This window comes from Geospiza fortis, unplaced genomic scaffold, assembly GCF_000277835.1.
Source record: "Geospiza fortis unplaced genomic scaffold, GeoFor_1.0 scaffold190, whole genome shotgun sequence".
Lineage (NCBI taxonomy): Eukaryota > Metazoa > Chordata > Aves > Passeriformes > Thraupidae > Geospiza > Geospiza fortis.
Genome location: NW_005054328.1, coordinates 79,269 through 99,101, shown reverse-complemented (window position 1 = coordinate 99,101; position 19,833 = coordinate 79,269). Strand labels below are relative to the sequence as shown.

At 38.8% G+C, this 19,833-nt stretch overlaps 1 long non-coding RNA gene across 1 annotated transcript in view; it reads left to right on the top strand.

Moving 5' to 3' along the window:
• The first annotated feature begins 256 nt into the window (after positions 1 to 256).
• LOC115947878 overlaps positions 257 to 19,833 on the top strand; it is a 31,757-nt gene continuing 12,180 nt past the window's right edge. Inside the window, exon 1 of the long non-coding RNA XR_004081736.1 lies at positions 257 to 371. This is a non-coding gene — a long non-coding RNA (uncharacterized LOC115947878). The remainder of the gene's footprint in view (positions 372 to 19,833) is intronic.

Sequence of the window (19,833 nt, the reverse complement as noted above, 5' to 3'; positions counted from 1 at the left end):
TGTTGTTTCTGAATACTTATGCTGCCTTAGCAGTTAACCTTTATCTACATGAATTGAGAGACAGCTGCATTCAGCAGTAATGTGTCACTTTAAACACATTCTAAGTTTTAAATGACAATACCAGAAAAGGACACAGTTGTAATAATGGTTGTTGGAAGCTATTTCTCTTCTTGCAGACAGTGCTAATAATGAGAACTATGCAATCTGAACTGCTGAACTTCTGGAATTACAATAACTTCTGTTCATGTATGTGATACAGATTCCTGGAAATCTGAGGAGCAGACTTTGGCGGACAAAGAATGTAATTCTTCCTGGAGGTGTGGGTATCTCTTATGAAGGGGACTGAAGTAGAATCAGCTGATATCCAAGAAGTAAGTTCTTGGGCTTTTTTGCCAGATATATTGCTAATGAGGTGCACTGTAGTATTCATTCACTTGGGTGGATTAGAAGCTGATTAAAGTCTTTAAAGATTAGACATTGAGGAGAGAATTTTGAGAAGGGTCTTAAGAAAACTAGGCACTACATGTTGTTCATGATTTTACCAAGAGCTTTGACATCTCATTCCCAAATGTTTGGCTGTTTTGTGTCTCATTTGGTGCATAATTTCAACTGCTTGTCTGCAACTACCTTCTTAGTGCAGGGGGAGCCTGCTGCTTCAGGCATTTTAGAGCTCAGATGCATTTGAGAGAATTGGATTCATCTGCAACAGTTGGAGATACTCATGTTGTATCATAACAGCTGTGAACTTGAGTTCATATAAGTAATGTGTGCTTAATCTTCCTATGCTGTCAGTGACAGGAAGAGGAGGAATAATATTTTCCCATATTTAATGATGATCTTAAAGTTTTTGACAAGCAAATTTGAAAATGGAAACTATAAAGCAGCTTAGGAAATAATTGCCACGAGTTAAGCTTTTGCAAATTCTATGTAGCTTTTAATTTGCAGTTTCATCTGTTTATATTCCAGTGTTAATCTGATATGATTAAAAACTAATTTATCTGCCTGAGTTACCCTATCACCTTGTCTATATGGAAGGTAATAGAAAAGGTAGAGGTTCTGGTTTTGAATTCTAGGAGCGCTTGGCAAGTTTAGGTTTAGTTGCTTTGTTTGCTTTTGTAGTTACTTCTTTGTCACCAATAATCCATTCCTCTGACTCAGAAATTTCAGGGGAATGAGGGAAAAGCAGTGGAAAGCTTTTTTTTATTTACAGAACAGGGCTTAGGTGCTACCAGTTTGCCCCTTTCTTCTTGTGGGTCATAAGATATAAATTCATGAAGACATTGAAATGTTCAAGTGTTGTTCCTTTTGTCTTGCCTGTATTTTACCTGTTCAGGTATGTTTCACCTTATCAAGATCAGCATGTATCAAGTCCTGTTGATTGCTATTTGAGTCTTGAGCCCTTTATTACTAAACACCTCTGTAAGAATACTTTACAAATTAAATATGAGAGTGGTAAAGACAACTCATTGCCTTCTCCTGCATAACAGCCCATACTGTGTGTCTCACAGTTTTAGGTTGACCTTCTTTTGACTTTGATCCAGGTGTAATCTGTTTGCGTTTTTAAAATGGAAAGGTAGCCATATATGGAGTGAGATTGCATATGGTTGCTGATATAATTTACTTAATCTAATTAATTCCATTTTATAGCCTTCCTACATTTTTCCCCTTTAAGGTGTGGATATAAGGCCAGTATATTTACAAATGAAATTATAATTTTAGTGTGATGAGTAGGTGTAATTAGGCTGAAATACTTCCATTCTTCAATCAATATTTTGCATTTGAGGGTTTTTTGGTTTGGGTTTTTTCTTTTTTTAATTTTGTTTGATTTGATTTTTGTTACTATCTATGCATATTTTTTTACAAGCTGATTTAATTGTATTTCTTAGCTGGCTTCTGATAAGTAAGATGGGACTGGTTAATAGAGGAACTCTTTTCCTTTCTTTCCAACATATTGTTATAATAAATATATTTTCTTCTGTTCTTCAGTAGATCTCACACAAGAAAGGCCATTACCTCCTCATATTGCCAACTTTGTGTAAGGTTGGGGACCTTACTGAGAATTTCATATCTTGTTATGATTGCTCTCCTAAGGAGAGAGTGAGTGGATCCTGTGGCTCTGATGTGGTATATAGATGCCAAGTGCTAGGAATTCCTGGAATGTAGAGTTGTGCAGCGCTGATAAAGTTTGCTTTGTTTCCTTAGTGACTTGACCCATTGAGAAAATATGATTCCCTAGGAAGCTTTAGTAGCTCAAAGTTTATATTGAATAAAGGGAAAGGCCCTAGCATAATTCTGCTTGTTTTCACCTGCTGCCTGAAAGAGTAATCTTCTTAACCTTAGTATAGAAAATATAACCCTGAGTTTTGAAAGTGATTTATAGAGATCCTTCACACTTATCAGTTGAGTAAATATGCCACAGGCTTCTGCGTTCCAACTACAGTCTTTTCATAACTTACTCAGTTTACAGTGTGGTAATTTCATTTGGGGTAAAAAAGTTTCAATGAAAAACACCTTCTAATTAGACTGATATAATCGCTCTGCTTGCCTGCTGTGGTTTCATATGACTTCAGAAAAATAGTTGAGTGATTAATCTTTAATTTTCCCCATCATTAACTTAATAAGGAAATGGGAGATAGAACAAAAAACAAACAGCAGAACTGTACAACTGAGACACTGTCATGCCAAATCTTTTTGGCTTTTTCATTTGGTGAGAAATGCCATTCTGCCAACTCCCTGTGAAGTGTAGCAGCAACTGGTTAGCTCAGATAATTTGTAGGAATCTTTAACTTTATTGAAGCCTTTGCAGAGCTTGATATACAACATCTTCCTTCTTCCCCACTGTCCCCTGTAGGCTGGGTGGGGTGTTTTTTTCCATGGTTTTATTTGGAAGCAAATATTGTATAAGCTAACTTCTAATATTGTATAATTTCCTTGCACCCACTTTTCTGAGGGGAAGGAAGCCATCCCAGACACTTTAGTGAAATACCCTTAGGAAGGGTTTGGTTCTATTTTTGTGCCAGTTACTATCTTTAGTTGCTGTGCTGATAAGTGAACTTTGTTGTAGAGTAGTGCGGTTTTTATATGAATGTGACAGGATTGGTCAAGTCTCTTGGAGAACAAAAACACAACAGTGGAAGCAAGTTGCTCTTTTTGTACGTCTTTATATAATTCTTACTGGGTATAAAACAGGCAACATAATATTAGAAGTCTAATGCTTGAATAGAAAATATGCCTGGCTGTTTGCAAATGTTCCTCTGGAAGTTATACTTGATTTCATTAGTAAATACTATAAACAGTCCGGTGTACATCTGCGGGCAGCAACACAGCAACAAAAGTTGTAGTAGATCTTAACTAACCTGCTTGGAGGCTTCTGCATGTTAATAATATAAAATAAACAGCCAAGGAATGTGTATTGCTGTTGACAGTGAGCGACTGTAAACATCCTCGACTGGAAGCTGTGAAGCAGCAGATGGGGCTTTCAGTCGGATGTTTGCAGCTGCCAACTGCCACAGACGTCAAGAAATGTTTGACACCTAAAACATAACTGTCTGTTTAAAACTCTAATTTCATCTGTCATAGGCATACGAATTAGACCAACCTTCTCTATATACTGCTTAATCTTTCTTCTGGTGTCTGTGTCCTAATATCTATAAATCATCCAGTCTCTGTTAGGAAGAATCAAAAATGGAACCTGGTTTTATTTTTAACTGCAGACTCAGTTCTTAGTTTTCAGAGTTGCTTGTTTGTATAGATTGCTTGGCTTTGATTTTACACTATGCTAGAAAGTTTTCACAAGATTATTTCACATCTTTATCATCTCTCTGATGGTTCATTTAGAATTTGAAATGCTAAGCCTTGTAGGAAATAATCACTTAAAGGACTTCTGGAAACTAGAAATTCACCAGTAAACAAAAGTGGGGGGGGCAGGGGGGAGGGGAAGTATTAAAAATTTAATTTTCCTGGAAGAGGCCCAACTCTGAAAAATTATAGGGAGGTCAGGGAGATTTCATGTGTCTGGGTTTACTTCTGGTGTATCATAGCATCTCAGCTGTCTGAGGTTCTGTGATCTTGCCCTTCACCCTCCCTTGGAAGAAAAAAAAAAGGAGGAAGTGCTAAAAGTTGATTCATACTTTTCATACTTTTCTAGAAGTCAATTGAGGCAGTTTTAAGATTCCAGTCCTGCCAATTAATTATATGTGTGAGCAAACCCTGTTGCTAAAATAACGACCATAAGAGATAGAGAACAATTTATGTGATTGGTACACTGCTTAAGGGTCATTGCTGTCATACCAGAAAAAGAGCAGTGAGGTTGTAGCACATAACTGATTAAAGCTGACAATAAAAGCACTAGTGAATTCCTTCTTGAGAGAACCTAGAGAAGATATGCATCTGCTTGGTACATGCGTTAAATATCGATGATTTTGGTAAAGCGAGTTGTGTTGTTAATTGGTTTTTTCTTGTTGTCAGTATCCTTTTTTCTCAAATTCGTTTGTGTGCATGTTTGTACAAAAGTATGAGAGGACATAATCTAAACATTACTCTGTCCCTTTACATTTCACATGAGATACAGATACCCTAAGACTTCCTGGACTTTGTGACTTTTTTGTAAAGGAGTTACTGTCCTGGTCAGAGTTCTTACAGAACATTATTGTCATATAGGTAGGTAAAACAGTATCTGCAATGTCAAAACCCCCTTATTTTATATTTGAGAAACTTCACTGATCTGTTTGGCAAATAGCATTCAGTGAAGATTTGTATACTTGTCAGGTTCAAATTATATTGTATTTCAGTAATGCTTGAAGGTCCTCTTAGGATTAGCACTGGGACATCATCTTGCACACTTCTTCTTCATAGTAAGGTATGGGGTCTCCCAAAAAGGATTTACAGTCTGATTCAAGACCAGTGGCGTCAAAGTGGAATTTAGATTATGTGGGCAGAGGTCACATGGGAAGATGGGAGGAGGAGGGCAGAGAGATGGACATTTTTAGTGACTTTGGGCTGCTTGCTGATTATAATGTGGGAAGACAGAAGACGTATCTTCTTAGCTATTTATTTTTTTGGCTGTAAATATCTTGAAAGATGATGGTTTAGTTGGATAGTATATGGATTTGAAATTAGGACGGACACTGATGAAGCTGTGATTTTAGCTTGATGATTTTTTTTTCTCTGCAGATGGAGCAGGCAAAATGGGCAGAGGTTTCCAAAATGGGCAGAGCCTTTTCTTGCAGATCTAAGTGACACTGAAAAGCTTGTAGTGAACTCAGAAAAAGAAAATTCAACAAATACAGCATTTGACTTAAAATAATTGCAAATTTAATTCAGGGCCAAGTTGGTTGCTCAGGGTATGGCTTACATGGGTTGTAGAAGCAGCTGAATTTTTGGAATTTATGGAGGAAGAAAAATGGGAATTACGGGCAGCAGTCAAGTTACATTTGTGAATGATAGAGGTGGGTGTTGCTGCTGACAAAGTAGAACAGTAATGAACAGAGTTGTGGTTTAACAAATAACAAGTGCTTAGAGGAGTCTTTCTGAGCTTAAAACTGGCTTTATTGAAAACCATGAGAACTTTCTAAGTGAGCTTGTAATGAAATTTATGAGACTTGGATGCACTTGAGAAATGCCATCTAGGCAGAGGATTCTTGACATAATCACCTCATCTGGAAAGCTTCACAATAGTTTTGAAGAGGATTGAGCAATAGGAAAAGACTTGCATAGGCAGAGTATTTAATATCAAAAGCATTAAGTACCTCCTGTGAAGATTTACATATTGATAATATTTGTGCTTTGGCAGGAAATTCTTTCAATACCCATTCTATTACTCTTCTTCCTGAATTACGTACCGTCTCAAAGTTCAGCATGTTTCCTATTGGAAAATGTAGTAGTATGTTGGGACTGTTTTCTTCAGCCTCTCTAATCACACTACATGCACATGAGTTTTCTTCATAAAACGCAGCTTCAGACATGTAACCTGCTCTTCTGCCAACTACCTCTTAAAAAATGCTAGGGCTAAACTTCAGAGGAATTTATGGTGGTTTGACCCTGTCTGGATGCCAGGCACCCGTGAAAGCCACTGCATCACTGCCTTCCACCACTGAACAGGGAAAGGAAACAAAACAAAAGGTTAATGAGTCGAAATAAGGATAGAAAGAAATCACTCGCCAAATATTGTCACAGGCAAAACAGAGTTGCCTTGGGGATATTAATTGAATTTATTACCGTTCAAAATTAGAGCAGAATAATGAGAAGTAAAGCAAAGCTTAAAGGCACCTTTTCCCCACTCCTCTGTCTTTCCCAGGGTCTACCTCCTCCTCCACAGTGGCAAAGGGAGATGGAGAATGGTGGCTACGATCAGTTCATCACAGGTTGTTCCTGATGGTGCTCAGGGAGAGTCTTTCCCCTGCTCAAGTATGGGATCCCTCCCATGGGAGACAGTTCTCCAGGAACTTCTCCAGTGTGAATCCTTCCCATGGACTTAAGTTCTGCTCCAGCATATGGGTCACTCTTCCACAGGATGCAGTGCTTCAGGCACAGCCTGATCCAGTGTGGATCCCCCAGAGGGTCACAAGTTCTACCAGGAAACCTGCTTCAGCATGGGCTCCTCTCTCCATGGGTCTGTGGGTCCTTACCAGGAGCCTACTCCAGCACAGACTTCCAGCAGGGTCACACCATCTTTTGGGCTTCCACCTGCTCAGGTGTGAGTCTCCTTCATGGGCTGCAGGTGAATCTCTGCATCCCCACAGAATGCAGGGGAATCTCTGCCCCAGTGCCTAGAGCGCCTCCTCCCTCTCCTCCACTGACCTTGGTGTTTGCACAGTGTTCCTCTCACACATTCTCACTCCTCTCTTCTTTGAGCCAAATTATTTTTTCACAATCATTTCTTTTGCTTCTTAAATATGTTATCGTGGGGCACTACTGCCTTCTCAGACTAGCTTGGTCTTGGCCAGCAGCAGGTCTGGCTGTCATTGGCTTTGCCAGACATGGAAAAAGTGTCTGGCAGCTTCTCACAGAAGCCACTCTTTTAGTCTCCACTGCTACCAAAACCTGGCCATGTAAACCCAATACAGGAGTATTAGAGCAGTGGCCCTTATTTTCTGTCTGAAATAGCAGCTGACTGCTAGCTTTGTTTTACCTTAAATATTGGTGTATGTTGTCTTACCTGGTATTTGTTGAGGTCACTGTCTCCCTGAGGAGGCAGGGTGTTGTTTTCAGACCCTGGCTTTCAGATTTGAATAGGTTAAGTCAGGCCCTCTTCACACATCTACGGAATTAACAAGGTATTCTTCAAAAGGTTCTTCACTCCCCAGCCCTGTTTGAAAGAGAAGAACAGGTCTTGTCTGAGGGGTCTTGGTTTTGACTCTGCAGAAGTTGTGTCTGCCAATCAGGAAGGAGGGAAGTAAAAGAAGAAAGTCAACCAGCGCTATTTACATCTGCATGCTGTTTATGGAAATCTTTAAAATGACAGGGCAGCTGTTGGAAACAGCCCAATCCATCTGCCTACATATGCACTTGTTGTGAAGAAATACAGGTGATGATGTGAATGAGAAGCTTTCAGTACTGAGCTGCTGTTCCTACTCAAGCTGCACTCAAAGCTGTATATTGTTCAGATATGGGCTTTAACTCTTTGCTTGAAAAGTGAGTGTTTAATCAACCTGTTTCTTGAGAAATTCTCTTTGTTAATTATATGTGAAATAGGCATTAAACAATGTGCTTGTGTTGTTTAGAAACAGAATAAAGATTAACTAATCCCATATCACTGAAAAAATCTGATTCAGAAAGGATGATTCTTTTGAGTTGAATTTGGCATATAACTTTTTTCCCTTTAAGCAGTAATTTACAGATCAAGATGCATGAACACAGTTTTTTTTCTATTGTCATATACAGGCTCTTTTGGTTTTTTCCTGAAGCTTCAAGTAGTTATTATGAAACAAATAAATGAACAAAGGATATGGGAAGGAAGCCACGTGCCATGCAGTGACATAGTGTTTTTCCAGATGATAGCTTGAGGCATCTTTTTTAGCTGTGGATGTCAACATAGCTGCTTTTATTTAACAATACATCTCTTAATTTAATATGGATAGCCAGCATTTTCCTCCAATTTGGGCTTCCTGTTATTGGCACTTGGGTTTTTCTTGTGAATAAATTGGAAATGCTTCTGTAATTTTGTCTTGTGTTGCTGAAGTATTTTTTCTTTTCCCCCTTCCTTGTACATCCTTTGATTAAATACATACCTCCTTTCACAGTGCAGAGCGTAGAAATTTAATTCAAGAACTTTTGCCTGTAGCAAGGCAAGACTAGCAGTGGAAGAGAGGGAGATTGCTCAGAGCAGTTTTTTTTGCAATCTCTTTTGGGCATCCAGGTGTATTTCAGTCAGTAGTAGGTCTTTGAGCATCGACCTGGAGGAGCTCTGAGCGTTTCTGTCTTCTTCATTGCACTCTTTTTGTAACTCTTCTTGTGTAACGACAGAGGACTTGCTTTTAGCTCTCCAGGATGCTGTACAGGGATCTCTTGTCTCTTTGCTTTCACCATATCACTCATCTCTTTGCCTTTCCTTGACTGACCTTTATTCATTAGATGCAACTTAAACTGCTAGCTTTTGTCTTCATCACAGCCTATGAAATAACTCCCACATCCAGTTGTTCTGTAATGCTATTATCCTCCATTATGGACCTGAACTTTTTCAATCCTTTTCAGACCTTTTTCCTTGGTCTCAGAAATAAAAGGTTAATCAGTCAACAACCTTTTTAACCACTTTGTTGTAGTAAAAGATTTGGGAAGCGTTTGTGCGCTCTGCTGAAGGCCATAGACTCTTAACAGCTGTTCTTACAGTACTGTTTATAGTACTCTTTTTCCTCTTGCCCTCCTCACTTTTTGTATACTTAGAGAATAGGATTCATATTTTCATATTGCAGTGTTGACTTTGCAGAGTTGATAGCTGCATTTCTGATGTGTGCTTCTATTTCTGGGGAAGCTGCTTTGTTCTGCAGAGCAGTGAAAACATTTTACTTCCTCCAGAAAGATTTTCACCATTCTGCATAATAACTTGTGTATCCTTAATGTTCCTTTATACATATATTTATATATGTATGCTTGAAACTAAGTGTATTAAGAAAATTCACTATACAAGGCTGATATACTCTGCCCTGTATTTTTATTAGTGTCTGTGTGTACATATGTGTATACACACACACTCCTCATGGAAGGAGGAGAAGAAAGAGGCAAAGGAAGCTCTGCAGATGGCCTGGGTTTTTCCTACCCATTGCCTAGATGTGCATGCTGTGCAGAGTAAACCAGCCTTGTGTTCTAGAATTTCTTAATACAATTAGTTGCTAGCATTCTGCCTGTAGTTGATGACATTATTCAATAGAATATGTGCTTATCTGAAGCCCTTGCTCAGAAATTAGGGGCTTAAAAAATAAAGCAGCTGAATATTTACCTGCATTAGGTACAAATGCTGCTGTTCCTTTAGAGCAAGGATCTTATCAGTGTGTCAGCAATTTAATTTATGGAGGCTAGAATGATCTTTGAAGTTCCTCTATTTTGATTGTTAAAAGCTATGTAACCTTAAAGCCTGTCTAGATATCTGATGTGATTCTGAGATTCATACAGTGATTAATTCTCTAACTATAAATGTTCCTCATTGACATCCTGAAAGGTTTTCAAAACATACAGAAGGGTTTTTGACAGCTTAAATAATCAGTGGTGAAATGGCAGAAAGCCTATGTGAGACACATTTACTTGCTATCTCCTTGAAATCATACCTACTATGAGGGGTGTTGGTCTTTTGTTTGAGTAGTGGTGTTCCTTAAGATATTCCAGCCAGTAATTGGAGCTTCTGTGTAATGCAGTGAAAGCAAGGAAACTGGCTTAGATCCTAGATTTACAGGGCAAGGGCAGGACCCAACTAGGAGCAGAGGGAGAAGCATATAAAGGAGCATGGCTCTGCAGAGTTAGCACAATGTCCTATCTGCTAAACCTTCTCCAGCTCTTCTTAGAGAAACTTGAATGTGCAGAAGCATCTTCAGAAATACTTGAAAGACACAGGTCAGACTTACTTGAAATGGCTGTGTATATTCTGCAGAGCTTGTTAGATGAGGCCCAGGGCTATGACCCTGCAGGTGTTCAGTTCTTAGCAAAGGTGGCAGCTGTTGACAGGTTGATTAATACAGGTATCTGTGAATCAGTGAAGTGCCTCAGAAATGCTGATTTTATGAATATATAAGCTTCTTCACAAAGAAAGTAATAGGAATTATTAACATTCTAAAAGTAAGTATGGTTGTGTCTTAAGGGGGAAGTCCACTGGAAATGTAATTTCTCTGTCCCATAGTGGATTAGAGTGGTGGTCATTGCCTTTGAATACTCTGTGGGATTCTAATTGTTAATGAAAATTGATAGCAAATACCTGTGATGATCATTCATATTGTTGAACTTATTACAGCTGTACTGCAGTTAAATATATCTGAGCTGCAATGTTCTAGCCTTACATTAATGAATAAGAAGAGGCCCTTTTACATGGCAATTTTACATGTTTTATTTTAGATACACATTTAGGAATGGGATAACTTGTCCCGAATTGCTCTGCTTGTTCTCTCCCTTAGCTTCAAAGTCAGTCTGGGATAGCGACCTCAGGTGTACCCATCTGTGCTCAGAGAAGTCCGTTTGTAGTCAGATGAATTCAATATTTTTTCCTCAAAGGAAGAAATTCAAAAGGTAGAAAGCTTTTGAACAACATAAGGGGAAAGATGAAATATGAACTGAAAAAATGTGGCACTTTTGAATGGCTTACAAAAATCTTACTAGTTGTGGAAAAATCCATAATCAAGGGAGATAGCAAAGATAAAATGTCTGAGAATAGAGGTGGAAACGGTGCTTTAAAATATTCTTTCCCTTCCTCCTGCCACAAGAAATCCCTAAATAGATGTCTGTCAGCTTTTATTCCATGAATATAAATTAGCAGATAATGAAGCAATGTATAAAATTAGTAAGAAAATGTCATGGATGGAGCAGGACAGCCGGACAGTCAGAAAAAGAAAGAAAGACTTTTATTAGACACAAAAGGATTTTATTGTTGGTGCTCATGATCAGGTAGAAGTCAAAATTGTATAGTAGTGCTTAAAGACAATACTCTATAGACTTGTCAGGCTTGTGATTAAAAAGTTGGGGCATAGTCAGATACAAATGTTGATGGCATTCTTTCAGCTTTAGCAATCCAGGAGATTGTTTAACAACAGCTATTAAAATAGGACATAGCTTAGAAGATGCCAGTAATTTTTATCAAGGAATTGGAGAGCAGTAATATAAAAAAACTCTGTGGATTGGTAATCTAAAATCAGTGTACTCCAGATTACAGATAAACTAAATAAAATTAAAATAAATGTACCAGGGCTTAACTGGGTGAGTAGAGTTTATTACTGCTTATGGACTTGGTTGACATGGTCAACATAGACATATAGACAGCTTGACAAGGTTTTCGACAGAAATACTGAAATAGGACTTGGACCAAAGTAAGTAAGTTGAGTAGATCCTACCAGAAAATGGAACTCACTTGTTACATTGTCAATTTATTTTATTTCATGTTAAATCAGGCAGATTGATAGCCTCATACAAACACTAGCCTTTATGATATATTCCATGATATTGGATTTGGCAGCCCAAGTGTCCTGATAGAAAAAACTGAAATAGTAAAAAGTCTAGATGTGATGTATCTGGTCAACAGATTTAAAACTATTGATGAAGAATAGTCACTGAGTGTTTCCCTGAGGTGGAGAGTGGTAGGCTTTGTGCTTTTTTCTCTCTTGTTGTTTTTTTTTTGTTTGTTTGTTTGTTTGGGGTTTTTGTTTTGTTTTTGTTTTTTTTTCTTTCTTTTCTCACGAGAAATCCTCATATTCCTGTTAGCTTGCAAGTGAATTAAATATTGGAAAGGTACAATGAAAATGGGAGCAGGTCATATGGTAGGTTGCTTGTATCTTAGGAAGCAAGGTGGTACCAGTCACCTTGAATGCCACCAAATACATCCATGTACACGTTTAGAAACCAGAAGTGTAGGGTATGTTTACATATCCTCCAGGCTGAATTATAACAGTGAGGAGTTAGAAAAGTGACACTATGTAAGACTAAGTGGTATTTTGTACGTTTTCAAGGCAGTATGTGCTTAGAGGATAGGTGGACTGTGGCTATAACCTAGTACATAGCTTCTGTTTTGGAAAAGGGAAGGCAAGGTTGCTGTCTGTTGCAATGCAGTGGGCAGTGTCAGGAGATGGGGGAATAGAGGGAGGCATGAAGAATTAATATCTGGCTTAGCAAAGGAAAAAAAAGAGAGAAAAAATAAGCTAGTAAAGCTGAAAATGTGGAATGGACAAGCATGGGAGAAACAGTACCAAAAGCTTGAAAACAAGTGCTGCAGATAACATTTTTCAAATACTTAAATATTTTCAGTCAATTCTCTGTGTTGAGCAGTAGAGCATGACTCTGTCAGGCAAAATATGTCACCAGTGTACCTCTGATGCATCTGATCAAAAGCATTCCTGCATGCCTCACTGAAAGGGTGGAAGCAGAGCACTGACCAGCTCTGTGGGGAGTGAGTGTGTGGACAACAGTGTGAGAGGGATCAGCCTTTAAGTTAGGGTATCCTAAAGAGATGTACCTTTGTGTCTGAGAGAGAGACTGGATGCTTGATGTCTTCTGAAAATCAAGCCTTCAGAGGATTCATCTCCATGCAGTCAGCAAAGAATGCTAATGGGTTGGGGTTTTTTTCCATAAAACATGGTTGTGCTCTTTTGACCCCTAAAGAGAATTGTCAGCATCATCTTACAGCTTGTGTTGGATGGTATTTTTAGAGGGATAGAAGTTGGCTATATAAAACCAGCATGTTAAAAGTGGCATTTTAGAGTTCAGAGACTTGGCTGGTCTCAGACCTGAAGTAGCTGCGCTATGGATTACTTCTAATACTGAGCATGCTCTGTGCTCTATTGCTATGAGCTGAGGTTAACAGATCAAATTCCTAAGTTAGTCAGTCTCTGATTCATCTTTTAAATGTTGTTCCAGGTCTTCAAAGTAAGCCAAATTCTCTCCAGCAACAAATAGTTCCACTTCTCTGAGAATACTGAACAAGTAAATAAGTCCAGCAAAATCTAAATGCTGTTTGGCAAGACAGGATAATGCTAGAAACACTTGCCAAAATTGACTTGGCAAAAGCTCTTCTGTTTTCAGTGGATTTGGAATAGAACCTGACAAGATCTAAGCTCTCTCTCCATGGGAACTATGTGACTCTCCTAAATATTCTTACTATTGGTGGATTGTGTGTAAGGAATATAGCTTTGAAGCACTTGGATGCCTTTCTTGCACAGTGTCCCTTATCTCTAAGATGTGAGAAATGAACTACAGTTACATTAGCAAAACCATTCTGATGCTTGTTAAATAAATGGAAAAATGTGCCTATGAATATGAAGGGGCAATGCTTTCTCCACTGTGTAAAACTAAGTAGTTCTGTCCCAGTCTGGCCTTAGTGAAGGTCTGATTCCTGTCAGCAGAACACAGTCAGGAGGGCTTTTGGGTTGACAGCCAGCAGATTAATATTTCCCATGGAAACAAATCCCAGAAGATGGAAGAACAAAACAAAACAAAACAAAACAAAAAAAAAAAAAAAAAAAAAAAAAAAGGAAGTCTAGGCTGGTACCCTCCACTGTATTATTTTTTTCTTCTTCAAATTTCTAGTGGTGCTTGTGGTAGCACAAATACAGATTAGATGCTACTGTTTCAGTTTAGGCTGTTTGCTAACAGTGGGGAGTAAATGGTTTGGGGCATTAGTTAAATTTTCCAGGCATATGCGACAATATGGAAAATAATATTTTTACCCTTTGTGCAAACAGTAAGCAGATAAAGGAAGATAAATAGATTAAGTCAAACAGAACCACTGGGGGCAGGGGATAAATAAATGGCAGTCTAAAGAGAGCAAGTAAACTGCCATAGAATTTGAAAGTTGTCATGGCCTTGTTTCCTTTTCTATTTATTATTGAGTTTTGAATTCGTGACCTGACTGAGCTGAATATTCAGGCTGTAGCAAGATGCTGGTGGTGTCACTGATGATGCCTAAGATGGATGTTCAAAACAATTTAAATGCAAAAAATTAGACAGGCTCTCCCTCTGGAGGTCTTTAAAGGCATCTCTGTCCATGAAGAGAATTTTGTACTTTTTTAAGAAACACTGCATCATTTATTTCCTAAACCTTGGAATTATTCTGGATCAGGTAGTTGCTTCTACCTCACCCTGGATGTTTAGTGTAAGCACAATATACGACAGAACCAGACTGGTCACTGACTGAATGGGAGAGCTGATGTGTTCTGTATTAGTGGGTTTTTACACCATACTGAAAAAAGTTGGTTAAGGCAGTTCATGCAGACTGGTTAAATAGAAGGTTTTGGCAAAAAGGTTCTGGTCTAATCATCTGGCTAGTGATTAAGGGATCTAGGCAAGTAATTACATTTGGCAGCTTCTTTAAAACATGGGACCCTAAAGAAGTAACTGCAAAGGCTGAATCTCTCGCATAGCCCCCAAACCACGAGCAGCCGGAGTAGTCAACAAGTGATAGCTATATTCTTATCAATTGTCAAAAAAGTAAAGGATGCATTCTGTTCATGATTGATGAAGGACGTTTAAGTTTTCTATTTTTGCCCCAAGTTTCTATGCTGTCTGTGTTTGTAGCTGGTGAAAATGTCCTTGGTAGAGTCATTGGGGCCTGGACAGTAGCCCTCTGGTCACATGCCTGAACTAGGTGCTAGCTAGGATCTCTGAAGCATTGGTGAAAATTGCATAATGCTGATGGATACACGGTTTACAGGAGAGGTAACTGGAACTGCTGGGACATTTAAACTGACAGCCCTTACCTATGTCTAGGTACCTGAATTAGACCCCAAATGTCTACTGTAGAGTAAGCTGAATATCTCTGTAGGCTTTTTGACTGTAGAGGACTGCATGGTTTAGGTGTCTTACTGCAAGTTTAATCCTACCCTAAGTGTCTTTGTCTTACTCATCTTGAATCTGTAAATAGACAGGCATACCTGTTGGGATAAAACCTGTGTAAGAAGTTCTCAGAAGAATCAAGATTTTGCCTGAGAATGTCAAAATGGTGTATTTTTAAATAGATCCATGCAGTGTTACATTGTGGTGAAGTGTTGACAATGTTCAGAGATAATCTGGCATTTCGTTCCTAGAGTAAGTCTCTTTTCCCTCGAATAAGCCTTTTGGGATTTAGTAGATTCTGTTCTCTTTGCAACTATATTGTCCCTCCTGTCTGTTGCCTAATCCACGTGGATGTTTTTCTGTAGCTCTGTGCAGAACATGTGGGGGCTTTGTAAAGTTGCTAACAGTATGTGTGTTCTCTACTGTCTGACAGCCTTAAGACAGGAAGCTAAGGGGTTTCAATTTCCAGATGGATCAAGTGGAGCATATTGGAAACCTGTAAACAAGAAGTCTGATCTCCCCTCTTTTTCCCCTTAAGTCTGCACCATAGCAACTATCTATACAGAAGGATTTCATGTCTTGTATGAGGAAATCTGTAAAGAAACCTTGTTGTTCCTTTGTTCATTGCTATCACAATGATATTTTATACAAATATATCTGGTGCTGTCCTGGAAGGTTGGGTGTATCATTCCTGGGAGGAACTGACTGCAGATAGCAGCTTTGTTAAAAGATCTTTTTTTTTTCTGTTACATTTCCTTCCATGTCAGTGTGCTGAGCTGAAAATCCGATTGTAAAGGAGATGCAAACCCATAATGAAGAAAGCATGCAAGTTTCCTAATCTGAGCATTCTCCTCATGAGGAAGATCTGCAGGTTTTTCACATTAGTAAAATGGAATTAAGGTGGTAGCTTTAGGAAAAGGAGAACGTGAGTGTTTCAGTACAGAGTTTGAAAAATTAAGATTCGGAACTTGACACATTTTTGCCTCAGGCATTTTGCAGTTGCTGCTTATGACAGCAGTATTTTTTTGGAATGTTTCAAATCTTCTTTCAGTCTCACTGATGTCAGACTGGTTCAGGACTTATACTGCCAAGTGGACATACATTGAGGGGAAGAAGGTATAAGTGCTTCTCTTAAGACACAGGCAAGAAGCTGCAAGCATCTAATAAAGGTATGAAAAACATCTTCCTTGCGCTAATGTTGGCTGGACTCAGGTCTAAGCCTGTCTCCCACTTTTCTGTGGCTATATATGTGGAGAAAACTGCCAACTGAGTGTTTGATGTTAGTGAAGGTGGTTGCACAGCAGGCTGAAGCTTAGATATCCTTGCTTGGGTACTCTCCTTGAGATGCACACAGTTTACCTTGTGTTCACAAGTGCTTATTGTCTGCAGCTCCTCTTGACTTTGTAAGTGTACTCATTTACTCATAGCTGAAACAGATTTAAAATATTTCCAGAAAGGGTATTGGTGCTTTAAGTCCTTCAGACTTCTGGCCCTTACTCTGACGCCATGGGACACACATGTGATTGGACCTGGTCATACCGTTGTCAATGCTTCTCTTGCAGAGAAGTTTTCTGAACTGATGGTAGACTGCACTTGCTGGGGTTATTGACTTAAAGGTAGTGTCATGCATTCTCCTCCATGAAAGTTATAGAATAAGAAAATGCTCCTAATTGCATCTGTAGAATATCTGCTGTCTGTTTTGGATTCTGGTGAGGTATCTTTCTTCCTAGAGATTGAGCAGCTCCTAGTAGAACGCATACAGATAAAGCACTTTTGCTTTAGAAGTAGTTTTTAATTTTTCAAAGATGTTTCTGTGGTTGCAGCAGACCTGTTGTGTGAAGTATATGAGTAGAAACAGGATGTGCTAAAATTGCATCATGAGCTAAAATCAGTTGTGACATCCATCATATATTGAGAAATAGTTTGTACTGAATTTCTTGAACTCTTATGGAATATCTTGCAGAATATCAGTTTTCTACTGAAAAGAAAATCTGAAGATATATATCCTCTAGTTTTCATTATAAGCATTAAATCATCACTTTGATTTGATTGCATTTTGGCTTAAGTTGCTAATAGTCTTTAATTTGCTGGAATGGATTTGTGGAACCAGTTTTCTCCACTTAGCAGAGTAATGTCAGATGTTGGGACATAATTTCAAACCTTTCTTTGAGCTGAAATGTAACTAATGTATCTTGAATGCAATTATGCTTTGAGGCTAGTATATATTACAGGTTTTAACTGTGGTTTATATCTGCTGTTATTTTAAGCCTCCAGACACTTTAAACAAGGAGCAAAATATTTGCATTTTAGAAAATGAGGTGTGTGGTTTCAAATCTTCTCACAGAAATGACTGTTACAATAAATTCTAATGCAGAAGATTTGTGTCAACTTTCTACCTTTCCAAAGAATTTGAAGACCTGTGACATAAAATTGAACATCATTTAATCTTCACTTTCACATTTACCACTTCAGAATGAAGGACTTTTTTGCTTAAAAAATTAAAATCTGAACCCAACTTAACTTTCAATTTCCTCTTTGGTTCCCATTTTAGCACGTCTTGGCACCGCTCTTGCGTTGGCGGGAGGTGTCACTTTGCAGAGCTCTAGGGAACAGAGTTTCCTTGCACTGGCATGAGCAGCATCAGGACAGATTTTTTGTTATGAAGAGGGTGTGTATATTACTATGCTTCTAAAATTTGGGCTTTGGCCTCTGCTGAAGTGTCTAATGGTGATGATAGAATCATTTCAGATACCATCCCCTGGTAACCTCAGTGCAGTTTGTGCAGCCCGCTGGGGCTGTGGGCAGGCAAAGGTCAGTTGCTGCAGCCTCAAAGAGAAAGTAGAGTATGTCTAGCTAGAAACATAAGTCAGGGTAGGAGGGAAAGTAGTCATCATGGTTTTTTAATCAACATCACGAGGTGTTCTCACTATTTTACATAGCCTCCTGACAAACAGCCTGTGTGCCACTTGCCATCAGCCCTCTCTGGGTTTGTGTTCAGAACAGAAGATAAAATCAGGATGTTGCTGAACTCTGCCTAACACATCAGTTCCCTCAGTAAGACCCATAGAATTGCAGCGCTGGTAAAAAATATCTCTAGGAAGGAAGTACCCGAGCTGCTTGCATCCCTTTCTTCTCCCTTTAATACTTGGCAGGCTTTCACTTAGCTTGGTCAGGAAGTATTATGGGGTCTGTCTGAAATACTAGCTGCCTGCCCTCATCTTTTGCCAGAAGGGTCACAGGCAGAACTGTATGCAGTTGCTTTATTTATTTAAATTGTATTTTACCTTCCTATTTTCCTATGCAGCAGTTTAGATTTCCTGCTGGTGGTTTAAGACTTGTGAAAGAAGATGAAGCCTCTGTCCACTGTTTGATTTGGTTTGGTCTAGACGAGGTTTCTTGCAAATTAGGTTTTTTAGAAGTAGCCTGCTCATTTTTGTACAGAGAGAAGATGTGGATGTGAGTAGCACCATTCCATATTAGCACGATTCACAGCCCTGAAGAGGGGAACAGGATGAGATTTTGCAGCTTCAATGTGGGAGGCATTGGGCACAGAAACTTTTTAAGCTATTATTTCTGTTGCCAAGCCATTTGCTTAAAAAATTTGTGTGCTGGAGCCTGTCTCTGCCCTTATCTTATGCAGCTGACCCTCAAGTTTCTTGCTTCCTGCTTCTTGGATGGGGCCTGGATTTTCACATTTTCTCTAACTGACACTTCTTTGCCTCTTGCTTCATATCAGCTCTGTCTCTCACAGTCACCAGGCAGGTTGTAGGACTGGAAGTGAGGTAGAAACAAGAAAAAAATGTGGTGCCTTTTTCTCTTGTGCCTGTTTGCCTTGTCTTATACACTGACCATATGATGTGACAAGTTTGATTCGTTGGCAAAATGCATGCTAAGAGCAGCTTTTTGCTCCATTCCTGTGTTAGTAACTGTGAGATTGAAACCACTTCAATTACCAGATGGATTGGGTTTTCCAAAGGTTGTAATTCTCATGAACTCTGTGAAAATGAAAGTTTATATTTATATATCCTACCCTTGGATTATAGTTTTCTGTATTTATTTGTTTAAGTACAGGGTACAGCATGTACTATTTGATGTACTATTTTTGATGATCGCTGTATTGTTCCACTTCCTTAAAATAAATAAAATAAAAATAGACTAATACTTAGCAGCATGCTCAGTGGTGAAAGGTTGATACTAATTAAATAAGATTGTCAAAGTCCACGTAGGAAAAATTACAGATGGTCCAGAACTTTTGTAAATAGTTTAGATACTCTGCCTTTATATTTTCACAAAGTTTGGGAAGTCTTTAAAAAAGTTTTCAGTGCATTTAAAAAATGCAAATCCCACAAGAAAAAAAGTGTTCCTTTATTTTCTACTTGCATGACTTAGGCCCCTCATGTGCACATATAGAAGTTGGGCAGCAAGAGGACAGGTCGGGATGGAAATATAGAACTGCTGCTAAATTGGTACCTCTCAGTTCCTTTGTTCAGCATAAGATTTCCTTTAACCACAGTAAAAAAGATGTGGTTTTTCAGGAAGCCTCCATATGAAATAGCTAAAAAAAATGTATCAGCATTTGTCTAATGCCTAATTTACTACTTTTTCATGGAAAAAAATACTGCTGGATCCGAATCTGTCCTATCGGTGACGTTGCTGTTTCTGTAAACACTGTCTGGGCTGGCTCCAGGACTCTGTTTGTTCAGAGCTGGGAGACTCCCTTCCAGCAGAGGAAATGGGACGATGTGTTAAGCTTTTGCTGGAGATTGTTCACTTCCACAGAAGCTATATCCTCTGCAGGGAAACAGAGCTTGGATCCCTGCCACAGCGTGTCTGTGATGTTAACGAGCAGGAGAAGCTGTGCCTGCTTCAGCAGCAGTC